The following is a 16,492-nucleotide window of genomic DNA, read 5'->3' as shown; positions in this document are numbered from 1 at the left end:
AGTATTACTGATAGTTTAGGAATGTAAAAAGTTGTATTTTTGTAATTAAAAAGTTAAAATTTTGAATAAGTTGTATTTATGTAATTTTTAGAAAATAGTTGTAATCTTTTTAATTACCATTTGAAAAAGTTGTATTTGTGTGACTTTCCCAAATATTTTTCTATATTATTGAAGAGCCTTGGTCGAAACCAAGGGCAAGAATGTAATTTCGTCCTCCTTCCATGGCAATAAAATTAAAATTTAGACCACATTTGATAAAATCCGTGCCCTTTTCCAGAAACTTCATCATTTCCATGATTTGTGTCTCTCTTTCCTTCGTCCCTTTCGCCAGAAACTTCTGCCCACATGATATTGTTGGGTTCTCTTCATACTTTGTATCTTCATCTTTTATCTTACGGTACTTTTTGTGGGTTCTGATTTTTTGAATTATCCAAGTGTTTCAATCTTGCTAAGCAAACCCACCACCAGAAAGCTAAGCAAACAAACAAAAACAAGAAGAAGAAAGGAAGCAAGCAAAAGAACCCACCAGAAAATCGGACGAAGCAACACACAATAGCTCGGCAGTACAATGGAAAAGAAGCCAAAGAACAGTGAAGAGAGAGTTCAGGAAAATACTGACAACAACAATGAATTGAAGGAATAAAATTGGTAAATTTGAAGAAAATTAGGGCATGGCACAATTTAGTTAGCCAGCTTTTAGCATCTAAGTGCTATGTTTTCACATTTATTTCAATCGTTTAACTTGATAAATTAATTTCCATATGCATCCTGAAGAGTTTACGTTCTTCCTCTATCTATCTGTTGTATAGTAACTGTGATCTTAACAATTTGAATGAGCAAATAATATAGCGTCTGACTGTCCTTTTTCCTTACAATTCTGTAGATTCTACCTGGAAGCGTTGTTCACTTTGTTACTGGATTTTTTAAGTCAATGGATGGCTTAAAATTGTGATTAACAAGAATAAGTAAGGTTATACTTCTCTACTGATTTAGCAAATACGTTGGCTTGATTCATTGATGGTTTAAAGTTTTTCTTTACTTCAAATTTCAAAACGGAATGCTTAAGTCCCTAAGAGTGATGGTAGTTCTGATAGTTAGATTCTTAAGACTGAATAAAAATTAAAAGATAAAAGTCTGTTTGTCAAATTAGGCAATGTGGCACGATTTTAAAGTGAAGCATCTTTAAACTGCTACTGTTATTTTTACTACCAACAACTATTACCTTATTTGAGTTCTCCAATTTATGAATTGTAGTAGAACATGTAAGCTTTTCTTAAAGAAATGGATGTCAAGAAATTTATCTGAATTATTTAAGTTTGAAGCTGATGAGGAGTCACAAAGTTTTTACTTCATTTGGAGCTGCTAGGATATTTATTTATAACTCTCTACCCTACAGATTATGTTGGTATTAATCAATTGAAGCAGGTAGTCAAAATGAACTAATTGTTCGAAGTTTCTGACAAGCTAGACCTTCTTAATCTCCTAGTACCATCACTTTTTCAAAGTTCACGGCAAGATTTTTAGGAATGAGCTATATCTTTTCTAGCCTTGGCATTAGAACTTTCACAAAATGCATGTTGATGGATTTTCATGAAACTCATCCCTGCTAATCTTTACCTCCATTAGGTCTCCCATAAAACCTATATGATCTGTTAGCAGATGCGGAGCAAATTTTTCCCATAAAACCTATTTGATAAATTTTAACAGCTAGAGAATACCTTCATTCGGAATTTCATTCTTGCCTTATTGCCGCTATTATTTGATAGAAGAAACATTTATCCAATCACAATTACAATGAAATCTAAAGCAGCCATTTTTGAAGAAAAGGAAGACAGTGGTGCCAGTTCATCCTTGCTCTTTGGCACCAAAATTTGGAAAGCCAGCCTTGAGAGGAGGGAGGGAGCAAGAGGACTATAATCGTATTTGTACATTCTGTGCAATCCTTTTTTTCACATCAACTATGCAATTATTCTATCTTTGATCCAATTATTAACATGCAAAACTTGCAGAGTTGTATAGAAGCTTATCAATTTTTAGCTATTCTTCATTTTTTATATGACTTCGATTCTCGATTTCTTAGCATTTGTAGTGCTGGTATGCTTGTGTTCTGCTCCTTTTGTTCAGCTTCTTGATTTAAAATGTTTGGAAGTATATGAAACTTAGGTTGGTGTGAGTGGATGTTTGTTAAATGATCAGCAAATCCACTGGCACTATATTTTATGGATTCGTGAGTTTCTATAACTCATGTTTTGAAGGTTGTTTCTTGTTGGACTTTGCATGTCTGCCTTTTCTACTTGATTCGTCAAACACTTAACTCTGTGGTAAGCTCATTTACTGTCTAATTGTGTTTATATCATAGAAATTCTGAGATATGAAGCTCAGCAGGCAGATGGCCAGCCATATTATTGGTTAACATGATAGACTAACAGTCAAGTGTATTCATTAAATTCATAGAATATAATGGATTTCTATCATATGTATGTAAATTGTTGTGTGATTATTTTAGCACCTCAGCCATTTATTTTTGAAGAGTCTGCAAATATTTCTTAAATCTCAAGCACTAAGGAGTACATGCTATCCAATTAAACAAACAAACTTTGAGTAAGCTTTATTTTGAACAAAAAGATGCAGTGGAAATAACTGAAAGTTGACTTCATCCTATAATGATCATACTCAAACTTTTCCATCATATAACTGTTGTTGATAGTAATTATAAGACTCTTTTCCTCCTTTTACCATAAGGTAGATGTTACCTGATTCACATAGGTTCAGGTAGGATTTTTTTTGTATTGAGTTCATGGTAATGTAAGTCCATGTGGCCTAAATGATTGCTTTTGACTGGTAGAAGCCATTATGCGAAGAGATACAATACCACTTTCTTTAACTGAACTCTACAAACAATTCCACTTCGCCCTTCAATCAGGCTCTAAAATGTTCCGCCTCTGCCCATTGCATCTCTTCTCTAGAATAGTCTTGCATGGCGTGGCAATTGAGGTTTGCTCCTCTTTCAATTTTTATCCAAAATCTTGATCCTTTCTGTTCCCTTTTATTTACATTGTAAAAGACAACTGCGATTGAAATTATGACCCATGTTTGATTTAATGCTTTAGCCTTCAAAATGTTGGTGACTTTAGTAAAATATGTTGTTTCCCATGTTTAGCTCTCTTTCTGATATAATGTCATTTTTATCAGTACTTTCATTTCTAAATAAAGTGCGTTCTCTTTTTTGGTTGGTTCTCCTGTGAAAAGCATACGAAGTCCTAAGGTTCGAAAAGGTTACCTTTGTTTATTATTGAAGAGTTCATTAGTTGAAGTCCAATTGAATCTAAAGCTGTCCAGTCCCTGCAAAATTTAGGACTGATGCAACTGCACTAACCACATAGTATTTCAAGTACGTTGTCCTTCATTTTTTGCTTTGATTGTCTGAGAATGCTGTGCTTTCTACCTGTTGTATGCGTAGAGCAAAAATAGACAGAAAATGGAAGAAGCTGGAAACAAACGAGAGAGAATGGTGGAACATATGATTTTACTTTTAGTGAAGTATAAAAATGTGTTGTCTAATACTTATGCAAGCCACGTATCAACTGCGCTTTGAGCTAAATGAACATGAGTTAAGTAATCTAGGAAAAGGGGTGTTATTTAATTTGTATCAACATACTCCGCTGAGTTGTTTTAAGGGATAGACCATACTTTTTGCTCAACTTCTTAATGTTGATGGTATGTACTTCCAAAAATCTTGTAACTCAATGCTGGTCAAGAAGGATATTGATCCAGATACTATAGTAGTGTGCAGATCTCTCCTGATCTTATTTCCTTGCATGTTGAAAGATTGCAAGGTTGCATATTTCTGATTATTAACAATCTTTGCAATCTTATAAAGTTTTCTAGTTCACGGTAATTGATTTTGCATCACATGATTTATTTTAAGTATGTTTCTGATCAACTCCACTTTTTGTTTCTTTACTGTTTTCTCTGTATAGAAAATACTATCTCCAAAACATTTGTATATAATCTAGGCAAATACTGTGGGGAGGTTGGGGGAGGGGGGGAGGGGTAGAGGTGTGAGGCGGTGGGAATGGGGGCTACGTGGTGGGATGAGGATGTGGGGTGTTGGAGAGTAGGAGGAGACAAGCAATGTGAAATGCTACTTGTAGAACTTTAAACTACTTTTGTTGCTGCCTTCTGTTGCTCTTTCTTTCTTGGACATCATTACAGCCGCTTTCAGACATTGTGATATTAGGTTAGTTGTTCTATTCATTATTTTGCTATGAACTACATACTAAACTCTCAGTATTTATAACCTCTAAGCTATCCCTAGCAAAGTTAGTTGTCACTTGCAAAGTTACTACCCGTTTCTTCACAGTTTTTCTTCTCTTTCAAAGTCTGTCTGGCTTTAACTTCGACATTCTTTGTCACTGTAATAGACCTATTTAAAGGGGGTGCCATTCACTTGAACAATACAATAATAATTGCATAATTTTGTAATTTTGTAATCATATAATGAAGCAAAAAGACTATGCTGCAGGGACTTTCTACTTATTTCTAGAATCTTTTCTTTTAAAATTTTTCCTTTATCTATTATGGTCTGGTTAAGTACTTTGTTTAATGATTTCTGTTAATTACTATTTGACTTCAAATTTCATATGTGGATTCTATACTGTATCAAGTGTTCCATTATTTAACTGTTTCTTTTAGTAGCTTAACCAGGGTAGTGAAATGCATTTTGTATTCATGTTATACAGGTTAAAAATGATACTCAGAATGTGAGAATTTTGGTGCTTTACCCTTTATCAGCATACAACTACTTCAGGAAATCTCTCTGGTAAATAAGTGATCAATTTCTTGCAATAATTTTCTTATTGTCGGAGAATGGTTTTTTATTATGTTAGTTTTGACGTATGACTATTTGAGAAGTTCAGTTGTGTTGGCTAGGGAAGAAATTGCATTCATCCTTCGTGAAATATAGATGCTTACAAACTCTATGTTTGTGGTGCAAGAGTAATCCATTGGAAAACTCAACACTTCTCTTGGAGTTTTTGGAGTTTTTGATGTTGTAACTGTAGCAGTGAATTTGTTGATCTCTTATGTACAGCTGATGTACCTTCTCGGTTCTAACCATCAGTAAAATACTTTACCTTATCATGCATTTACTTAACAAGTTCAAATCCCTGTCATGGTTGACTTACAATAGCTTGATTGTATTGGCATTAAATCTTCTATTCCCATGTGAATTAAGGATGCCTTGACAATTCTACTTTTGAATTTCTTGTAAAATTTAGTTTATATGAAGAGCTGAAAGTGCATTCAATATCTTTGCAACTGGTCTATCTAGACCATCATATCTTATGGTTGTGCCCTTTCTTTGTGAACTTAGGAATCAAAGTGGTCATAGTAGTGGTTAGTGGCCACTCATTTTGATAATCAACCATTTCAAGATTGTCATGTTCAATATTTAACTGTGATTCAACCCTTTTTTTAATAGTATATTTTTACAAACACTTTCTGACCTTGTCTTTGGTGATGTTTTGGACATTCTATTTAATTTTAAGATACTTAATTTTAAACCTCCTTCACGTTGGGCCCGTGCTGGCAATATCTAGTGGATATCTGGTCGTCTTGTAAAACTTGGCTCCTAACCAAGTGGCATTAAGCATATCTTTGTAATCATAATATTATGTGTGCAGCTTTCGTGTGCGTACATGTTGCCGTTTAATTGAAAGATTTTGCAGTCGTTGCATCCTCCACGTTGGCCCTGTGCATTCTGCCCTAGTTCTAAGATAAGGTCCAAATATCTCCAATTTAGCCAAGTCAAAAATGACCCATTCTTTTCCCTAATTTTCATTAAGGGCTTGAGGCCCAAAACGATACATCTTTTGGTTCTAAACTATCAAGCTATATATGTATATTTTCAATTTTTCAGTTCTTTTACTTGATTGATTTGTAAAAAAAAAAAATTGGAGTTTACCATTTGCATGCAATTTGTAGTAAACCGTGACATATTGTTGAAAAAAACCATTTTTTGAGAAATTATTTGGCGATCTACGCTAGTTCCCTAAGGTTCTAACACATTGTTTTGGGTTCCAATGTACTACAAGTTGTCTACATATACAATACATACATATGATTTATGAATATAAAAACAAAGGAAAAGGGAAAGAGAAATAAGTTGGTAGGCCTACCCAAGTCCACTAGTAGCCATTTTCACCCATGATTGGGTCTTCATAAATGTCTTCTTGGTTTCGGACTCAATGAAATAAATGACTTGGGCTCCTGGCCCAACAGGTTTTCACAAAGAAGATGGCCCAAGAGGCTCGTCGTATTTCCCATGCAAAAAAGGAGGGAAAAAGAAAATGCTGGTTAGAGAGCGTCTAGACTTGATAACTCATTTAATATGAACTAGGGAATATGCACTCAATACATACATATATACATATATTAGCGTATATCTTAGTCTATATGTATACAAACAAACCAATTAAAGAAAATCAAACAAACACAAATCCAGACGTATAGCGATATAAAACTGGAACAAAGAGCAGGCCCAAACAAGGAAGAAAAAAACAATATCGAACATAAGCCCAGTTAACATAGAATGAGCACTAAGCCTAGCACAGCAAACTTTCAGTCTGGAAGCCCTTTTCTAATAAATGGCATTTCCATTCCAAAACCCTTAGTAAGATATACAAGGAATATACCTTTTTTGTATGGCCCAGTTATTTTAATGGAACAAATTTTGTTTTATGAAAAAAAAAAAAAAGGAATATACCTGATATACAAGTCTATGTATCTACCAAAGGCATATAAAGGTTGTATACATCCTGTATATCTATGTATACACTCCATTCATAGCAGTTTTCAAAAGACAAACAATAGCATCTTTAGAATCTATTCCTTATCACTAAATATTCAAATGATTATGTCTAGATTTTACTTAAACACAACTACCTAAGCTACAACTACCTAGGCTTGTCTTGTTTTTACACATTGACAGAGAAAGAGAAGGAGAAAACAAACAGTAATTAGTCTCATGTGTGTCAAAATTAATTCTTAGCCTAATTTGCACCAACATCATTGCAATATAACAAATACTAAATTCAAACTCCAATTCTGAGGATAGGCAGTTAAAATGTCATGGTAGAGAATCCACATAGACTCGCATCTGTTTCAAAAATTTACTAACTCACACTATGCATTTATTCAATTTCTGAAGGCAGCATATAGCATCAAAGGGACAGAGAGGTAGGACATGCAGTGGTTCAGATCTAAAGACACAACATTATTCAACCAATGCCTCAATAATTCAATATGGTCATCATTTAAAATAAAGAGCTTCAACAGTCAACATACTTCACACAGGCAGTGTCAATACAATAGTGCAGACAAGTATGAGGAAAAGGAAATGGTATAGCAGTTGAGTTGGTAATGCAAGATTCAGGTTGAGGCCAATCAAAGAACTTCATTTAAGATCCAACATATAGGCAGACAGGCAGGCAAACTCACAGGATAATCATTTGGGACATATGTTGTACTAATTGGTTACCTACATGATCAGCAAAGGGGAAAGGTCCTTTCTCTCATTCATGCTATTTTAAAAAAAGGTCAGGTAAAATGCAAAGTTACAGAGCACAAGCAGTAACAAACACAGAGTTAGCATGCTTGAGATTAACTTTGTGCAAGTGAGACCTATTCAAATCATGTGTTAGACTTTCATTCATACTTAAGCAGTTTTCAGCACCAAACTATATCCTATATATTTCTACTACATGAAATAAGATTATGGGTTAATGTCACGACTCAATTTGACATAAGTCGTGCGGGCACTTACCTTCCCCACCTCGGTAAGCGAACCCTCAACCCAACGATAATAAGATATAATTAAATAATCAAGCAAGCGGAAAAGAAAAATGATACGTAAGTCTCACGAAATTTTATAATAGAGATAGTGCGGAATAATAATAATACCTCCAGGGTCTAGTCTGAGTAATACAAGAGCATCTAAAAGGATTAAATACATGTCTGGATTAATAATACATAAAACTGTCTATATCTCTGAATAGGAATAAGACATAAATGATAGAGAAGTCTTCAAGGCAGCGAACGGCCATGCTCACCCTGGAAACTCGAAGATAATGCTGAAGCGACTATCAAACACATGAAACAGAAGCAGATCCAACCTGATACTCTACATTCATAAAGGAATGCCTCAAGTGCATGTCAGTACAAAACAACAGTACGGGTAGGTATCATTGTCCAACTAAGCATAGCTAACACAATCCAGATAATAAAGTCAGATAGACAGATAAACCAACAAGTATAAATCAAACATAATCGAAGCCAAGTATGCGTCATCGCCTAAGTAGAGCATCTAATCCTCAATGTGCCAAGTCTCAATATATCAAGTCCGAATCCAACATCACAAGTACACACCAAAACATCTCAATGTAAGCCATGATGCAATGCAATGCAATAATGTATGGATACAATGCAATGCAATGCCATGCAAATGTTATGTACACATGTACTCCGGACGGAAATATCAACATCTCGGTAGCACAACCTAAGGTGACTCATGAAGTCTAAGTGCCACCCGTCCCAGATCTTTGCCCAACAGACAGACGGGACCTCGAATCTTTGCCCACGGGGTTCTCACCGACACCACCCTGAGAGACCCACAGAATCCATGCACTCACTCAATCCATGATTCCGGAACTAACATCGAATATCGGACTTCTCACGTCACTCTCATTATAAAACCGAGCCAAGCTCATCATAGTGTTTCATCTAGTACCAACAGTGTCTCAACAATATATCATGAAGAATGAGAGTGCGTGCAATGCATGTATCAACATCAATAATCATGCACAATATCACAAGTACCAACAAAGGGGTATGCCAACAATTTATCAATATCACAAGTACCAACGGTGGGTACGCCAACAATATCATAACCAAGATGGAACAACAGATTCCAAAATATACTAACAACACGTGGCATCAACCAACACAATAGGACAATCAAGTCATAACACAACGGGGTGGCTAGCCCCAATCACGCAACAAGGCCCAACCTAAGATAATATCCAACCCAACTTCATACCCGAAGGTTTACATGCTTTCTCCGACAATATAATCTAAATATATTCTTCGCTATTCGAAGTCTCACCAAGGGTAATCCATGACCTACCTGGATGGCCGAACAACAAACACCAACAAATCACTGTATAGCCTTGCCCTTCCGTTGAATCTCAGAACCAAAGTAGTCTAGGCATATTCGAAATCTAAATTAGAAATCATGAAGAACAATACTAATATTGCTACCATTCAATTTAGGTCAAATTCAACCCTAGAATTTGGGAAAACGGGGCCCACAAGGTCAAAATGGAAAAATCGAATACCAAATATCAAATTAAGCACTAGGTGATCATAACCCAACCACTAATTGCTAATTTAACTCAAGGATTAGCCTAATTTCTAAGTTGAAGCAAAACCCCCAAATTTGGGCATAAACCTTGACTCTTTGATTCCAAAATTCAACGCTAATAATGGAAGATATATGATTAATAACCTTAGATTCATCAAAATCTAGCATGAACCCGATCAATTTCATCATTAATAAGGCTAGATAGAATATTCATCAAAACCCACTTTTAATCTTCCATAACTAAGGGATTGATAAGAGAAAGAGGAATCAATGATGATTAGGAGTAATGAAATAGTAAAAGGATTAGCAAGATATACCTCCAAGAGTTTTCTCCAATAATCTCTAAGAACAGATCATGAGAGCTCTAATTTCAAAATAAGAATAAATGATAGACTAAGGGCTCATTTAAAACACACATAATGAAATAACAGGCCTGTTACCGTCACGACGGTAACAGGGCCGCAACGGCGGCGCCGCAACAGCGCCCACAAAACCGCCCCAGCGGTATGGGCCAAAAGATACTTGGCCGCCCCAGCGGTCAACTAGCCGCAACAGTGGCACCGCTGGGACGGCACTAGTGCCGCTAATGCAGGCACCAGGTACCAGAATTCGCCAAATTTTCCTAAGTCTCAACCGAAATCCCGAACCACTCCCGAGGCCATCTGCTCATACATAGACCCATACAAAAATACACTACGAACGCACCTGTGGCCTCAGAATTTCCAACGGAAGTTTCGTTGACCGAGTCAACCCCCGATACCTCATTTCTAATTCCCAACCCAAGTCTCAAAATGCATCCGAGTGCACACAACTTATAAACGACTATCCGGACCTCTCGCAATCGACAAATTTTCGAAAAAGGTCCGTTTATCCAAAAGTCAACTTTGGGTCAACTCTTTTTCAATAAAAGCCTATATTTCACAAAGTTGTCCGAATCCGATCTAGGCACCTCGGGAAGGGTGTCAACGGTCTCCTCGGGTCACAAGTGAGCTAATCAATGCACGGGAAGGGGCGAAAATGCCGAAAAGATTATAACGACCAAACAGGTCGTTACATCATTTACTAATTGAAGCATCGCTCGTCCTCGAGCGAATAAGAGAAAAGGAGCAGAAAATACCTGAATCCGTAAACAACTGGGGATATCGACTGCGTATGTCGGACTCGATCTCCCGAGTAGTCTCCTCAATAGGGTGGTGCTTCCGTTGCACCTTCACAGAAGTAATCTCTTTTGACCTCAACTTTCGAAACTACCTATCCAAGATCGCAATAGACTCCTTCTCATAAGTCAAATTCTCATCAAGCAATATAGAATCCCAACGAACAATGTAGGTACCGTTGGCATCGTACTTCTTTAGCATCGAAACATGAAAAACGGGATGAACTTCCGCCAAGCCTGGCGGCAATGCCAACTTATAAGCTACATTACCCATACGGTCAACAATCTCAAATGGACCAATAGACCTGGGGCTCAACTTGCCCCTCTTACCAAACCTCACAGCACCCTTCATGGGTGAAACCTTTAATAGAACCTAGTCACCAATAGCAAACTCCAAATCCCAGACCTTCCGGTCCGCACACATCTTTTGTCGACTCTGAGCTGCCAAAAGCTTGGCCTGAATAACTCTCACTCTATCAAGGGACTCTCTCAACAGATCTGTACTCCAAGATCGAGCCTCGAACCCATCAAACTAGCCAACCGGAGATCTACATCTCCTATCATATAAAGCCTCAAATGGCGCCATGCCAATAATCGAATGATAACTGTTATTGTACGCAAACTCTACCAATGGTAAGTGATGATCCCAGTGACCACCAAAATAAATAACACACGCTCTCAACATGTCCTCGAGCACATGAATGGTCCGCTCGGACTGGCCATCGGACTGGGGATGAAAAGTTGTACTGAAATCCAATCGGGTACCCAACTCCTATGAAATGCCCTCCAAAATCAGGAAGTGAAGATAGTACCCTGGTCAGATACAACAGAAATAGGAACCCCGTGCAATCTCAAAATATCCCGAATATACAACTTGGCTAACTTTTCCATAGTATAGGAAACCTGAACTGGAAGAAAGTGAGCGGATTTAGTCAACCGATCAACTATCACCCAAACAGAGTCAAACTTGCCCAGGGTCTTCGGAAGACCTGTAACAAAATCCATGGTAATCCTCTCCCACTTCCACTCGAAAATGGACATCCTCTGAAGCACCCCACCGGGGCGCTGGTGCTCATATACCTGCTGACAATTTCCACACTTAGCCATAAAATCAACTATATCTCTCTTCGTCCGACGCCACCAATAATGCTGTCTCAAATCACGATACATCTTAGTCGCCCCGGATGAATGGAATAGCGAGAGCTATGAACCTCAGACAAGATCAACTGAATCAAATCACCAACATGAGAAACGCACATGCACCCTCGAATCCTCAAAATACCCTCAAAATCAATCACGGCCTCCTTAGCCTCACCCCTCAAAACTCTATCTCGAATTTTGCTCAACTGAGCATTCTCAAACTAATGAGTCCGGATCCGATCCAATAAAGACGAGCTCGCCTCTATACAAGCTAAAATCCTATCTGAGGTTGAAATATCAAGTCGAACAAAACTATTGGCCAGAGTCTGAACCTCCATGGCCAACGGATGCTCGAAAACAATCAATCGAGCTAAACTCCCCATACTCACTGTCGTTCGACTCAAGGCATCAGCCACCACATTTGTCACGACCCAACCCCGTAGGCCGTGACTAGTACCCGATATGGGCACCCAAACACATATATCCAATGCTATCTCAACTGTTATCAAACGCATTCAAGTATAAAGCAGAAGCCGTCAAGGCTATATTTCAAATTTAGATAATTTCCAGAAAGATTTTGGCAGAGTTTCCTTTGTTTTACCGACTATCCAAAATAACCCTGCGCACAGAAAATACCAACAAAGGCCACACCGGCCAACAAAGCAACATATAAACGTATGCGGACCGGCCGCCGCGGCGAATGGGGTCGCCCCAAACACAACATATACACACATCCGTACAGAAAGACCCTAACCCACAAACATATCTACAGGCCTCTAACAGACATACAGAGTCATATGACGGGACAGGGCCCCGCCGTACCCGGAGTTGCCATACATACAGAATATACAGAAGACAGAAGATATATACCAAAAGTACACGCTCCGGAACAAAGGAGCTCTTCAAAATAGTAGAATCTGAGCCCTAGACTGGCGGCGTATCTTCAGGTGCGTCTGTACCTGCGGGCATGTAACGCAGCCCCCGAAGAACTGGGGGTCAGTACGAAAAATGTACCGAGTATGTAAAGCAGAAACATAACAAACATAATCACAGTCTGAACCGGAAGCACAGAAATATAGCGGACAGAACCATAAATCGAACGGACGGACAGGATCATGGTCCAGACGGACGGGCAGAATCACAATCCATACGGACGGACAGAATCAGAATCCAATCAGACAGACAGAATCATAATAGGGCACAAGAACGTGGTCGCCACTCCTGCCTTTGGCGCCACATCATATCGTATTTCAGAAGATTTCACATCTTCGAACATCTTCGTCACATAACACATCATATCATAACCACGGTAACCCCGGAGACAGATCACACGCCGGGAAACCGGACACATCATACTTCGTAACATATACACGGTAACCGGGGACGACATATACCACAGTACCCCGGAACCGAACACATCATACTTCGGAATTTATACATGGGACCCGGCCCCCGACAAGGGACTCGGCAGCCCATCCGCACGATATAAACCGGTGAAAGGAATCATAGCACATGCACGAACTGATTAATGAGAAACCACATTCATACAGATCATTATACAGACCCAATCAAACTGAAGTAGGCCACATGGCGAGTCAAATCGAAGTATTCGGATAGCGTTCATAAAATGCGGCTATATCCTGCTTGGGAAGGCACGACAGATTATTACCAGAATCAGATTTTCAGATGTCCAAAACCCTTTCGCAAGATTTATATAGCAACAGTCACATCATGGTCAAAATGATAGTTCAGATATTTCCTGTGAAAAAACGGACAAAAATAAGGCAATTTAGGCCATACAAGAGGTATCGGGGCTCCGTGGGCCCACCTCGGACCAACTCGAGGTGACATGCGTAAATTACTGATAAAAGATCTTATGAGGTCATCCATAATCATTCGGAAGTATTCCGACTCCGTTTGAGAAAGTTTCGTACAAAAGTTCACTTTAAAGGCATTTTATAAGAAATTAATTTCAATCGTACTGAAGGAATTGGAGCGGATTTCCATCTCAAATTCCGAGGAACGGAGTCGTATTCAAGGCTCGCGGCCGAGCCTATTACATTCAGAACATGCCTAAGAATAAAGGGGAAGCCTTTACATACCTCGATAGCGTCTTACGCTCGCTTGGCGTTGATTCCAATTTCGTCTAAAATCTAGAAATGGTCAAGTTTACCATTTGTTAGTTTCAACTTTTCAATAGTCCAAACTTAACACATACTTGCCTACCGAAATTTCGGCAGCATTTCCTCTGTATACATGACCTTCCCAAAAGTTAAACACAGCCAAACAATCAACACAACCCAACAACAATATTCATAATAACGACAAGTAGCTCAAAATACATAATAGGGCACAATTTGCCAACTTTCCGTTCCGACCTTACACTTTCAAACCAATCTTATTATTTTCATATTCATCACCCATCAAAGTCATTACAACACGATTCGGGGGCATATCATATTATTTTCACAAGATATACATAAGATATACAAACATACAAACTTTCCATCAAGCCACAATTTATCAACTTTTCTTAACCTTCAACATACAAGTTCATAACACATTTCCATCTTCCAAATTCATCAACATTAATCATAATTTGCCTCTTGATACTTTCATTTCCATTTTTACGTAAACCATAACAAGGTTGCATAATTTCCTTCAACAACTTAGTAACCATTTTTCCATGACAACAAAGACTATTATCTTTCCATTCATTTCACCATAACACACTTACATACTAACAAGATTAAATTCATATTCCATAACCAACATAGTACCACACGGCCACATACTATATTCTCCAACTTTCACTAATTCATTCCACTTTCATTTCTAATACAATTCCCACATTAACTACAACTAGATTTCAACATGAATTCAAGTCACCATTGACATGCAATACAAGCACATATATACGGCCAACACACATCCAATCCCAACACACAAAATTTTCATGATTTTCACTCATTTACACACACTACAACCTACATATACCTTCCATAACACAACAAAAGCATAAGATCCTTACCTTTCTTCAAGTTCTTCACTTGGAGGTTAAAATTGCTTTCTTGCCAAAATACTTATATCACTTTGTAGAGGACTTTGCACTTAGTAATAATCCCACAAGAAATGGATTTTTGAACCCAAGATTAGGCTCCAAATTTTTTTTCTTTCTTTTCTTTCTTTCCTCTTTCTCACCCGAACCCTTTCTCTCTTTTGTTCTTGGTTTCTTTTGTTTTCTTTCTTGATTTTTCTTGAACCTTCTTATGATAAGGTTGCATATATAATGTCACATGGTAATTAATTAATCACCATGGACTTGGGCTAAAGTTAAGTGGCCGGTTGGGCCTTGGATTTGGGCCTCACTTTCTTATTATTTTGTGCCCCAAATTGATGGCTACATTTTATAATTCATGAAGCAAGTCTCCAAAATTCCAATTTTTCCCTTGGCCTCCTTTCGTAATTCCACACCAATGTATTCGTAACCGATACAGTCATACCAAGTAAAGTCTAAATATGACCTTATTCATTACAAGTCAAGTTATCTCAAACTTTTCGAATATACAAAAATATCGGATGTAACAACATTGGCCTTCCCGGGATGGTAAAGAATAGAGATGTCATAGTCCTTTAGGAGCTCCATCCATCTACGTTGCCTAGAATTAAGATTTCTCTGAGTAAACACATGCTGAAGACTAGGGTGATCGGTGAAGACCTCATAATGGACACCCTACAAATAATGCGTCAAAATCTTCCAAGCGAAGACCACGGCCAACTACTCTAAATCATGGGTAGGGTAATTCTTCTCGTAAATCTTCAACTGACGGGAAGCATAAGCTATCACTCTACCCTCCTCTACCAACACAGCACCCAAACCCATACGGGAGGCATCATAATAGACCGCGAAATCCTTACCCTCCACGGGTAATGGTATGATCGGGGTTGTCGTCAAAAGAAGCGTAAGCTTTTGAAAGCTCTCCACACAATCATCTGACCACTGGAAGGGAACCTCCTTCTGAGTCAATCTGGTCAAAGATGAAGCAATAGTAGCAAAACCCTTCATAAAGCGACGATAATAGCTGGCCAAACCCACAAAACTACGAATCTCATTAACAGTAGTGGGCCTCGCCCAACCCCTCACAACCTCAATCTTCTGTGGGTTAATCATAATCCCATCCTTAGACACAACATAGCCCAAGAAATGCTACAGACTCCAACCTGAACTCATACTTAGAAAACTTAGCAAACAGGCTATATTTTTTCAACAACCCAAGAACAGAACGAAGATGGCTCTCAAACTCCTCTTTACTCTTGGAATAGACCAAGATATCATCAATGAACACAGTCGCGAAGGAATCAAGGAATGGCCTAAAAATGCCATTTATCAAAGTCATAAACGCAGCCGGGGCATTGGTAAGCCCAAAAGACATCACCAGAAACTCATAGTGTCTATATCTCGTCCAAAAGGCTATCTTCGGAATATCCTCCGCCCTGATCATCAACTGGTGGTAGCCTGAACGCAAATCGATCTTCGAAAACACTGATGCGCCCTGAAGCTGGTCAAATAGATCATCAATACGAGGCATAGGGCACTTGTTCCGAGTAGTAACTTTGTTCAGCTGGCGATAATCAATGCACATCCTTATGGTCCCATCTTTCTTCTTCACAAATAACAGAGGAGCACCCCCCAAGGGGAGACACTCGGTCTAATGAACCCCTTGCTTAATATATCCTGTAACTGCTCCTTAAGCTCCCTCAACTCGGCAGGTGCC

General features: G+C 38.3%; 1 long non-coding RNA gene across 3 annotated transcripts; it reads left to right on the top strand.

Annotated features, from left to right (window-relative positions):
* The first annotated feature begins 248 nt into the window (after nucleotides 1-248).
* On the top strand, nucleotides 249-5,308 carry LOC132616537 (uncharacterized). 3 transcript variants are annotated; one of them, XR_009573247.1, is made up of 3 exons: nucleotides 249-648; nucleotides 884-965; nucleotides 4,743-5,308. It is a non-coding gene; the product is annotated as an uncharacterized LOC132616537 (long non-coding RNA). The 3 variants fall into 3 exon arrangements; XR_009573246.1 differs by having other exon boundaries at nucleotides 884-970; XR_009573245.1 differs by lacking the exon at nucleotides 884-965 and having other exon boundaries at nucleotides 4,743-5,158.
* The last annotated feature ends 11,184 nt before the right edge of the window (nucleotides 5,309-16,492 follow it).

This window comes from Lycium barbarum, chromosome 11 (assembly GCF_019175385.1).
Source record: "Lycium barbarum isolate Lr01 chromosome 11, ASM1917538v2, whole genome shotgun sequence".
NCBI classification, from domain to species: Eukaryota; Viridiplantae; Streptophyta; class Magnoliopsida; order Solanales; family Solanaceae; genus Lycium; species Lycium barbarum.
This window is presented reverse-complemented; position numbering and strand designations above follow the sequence as displayed.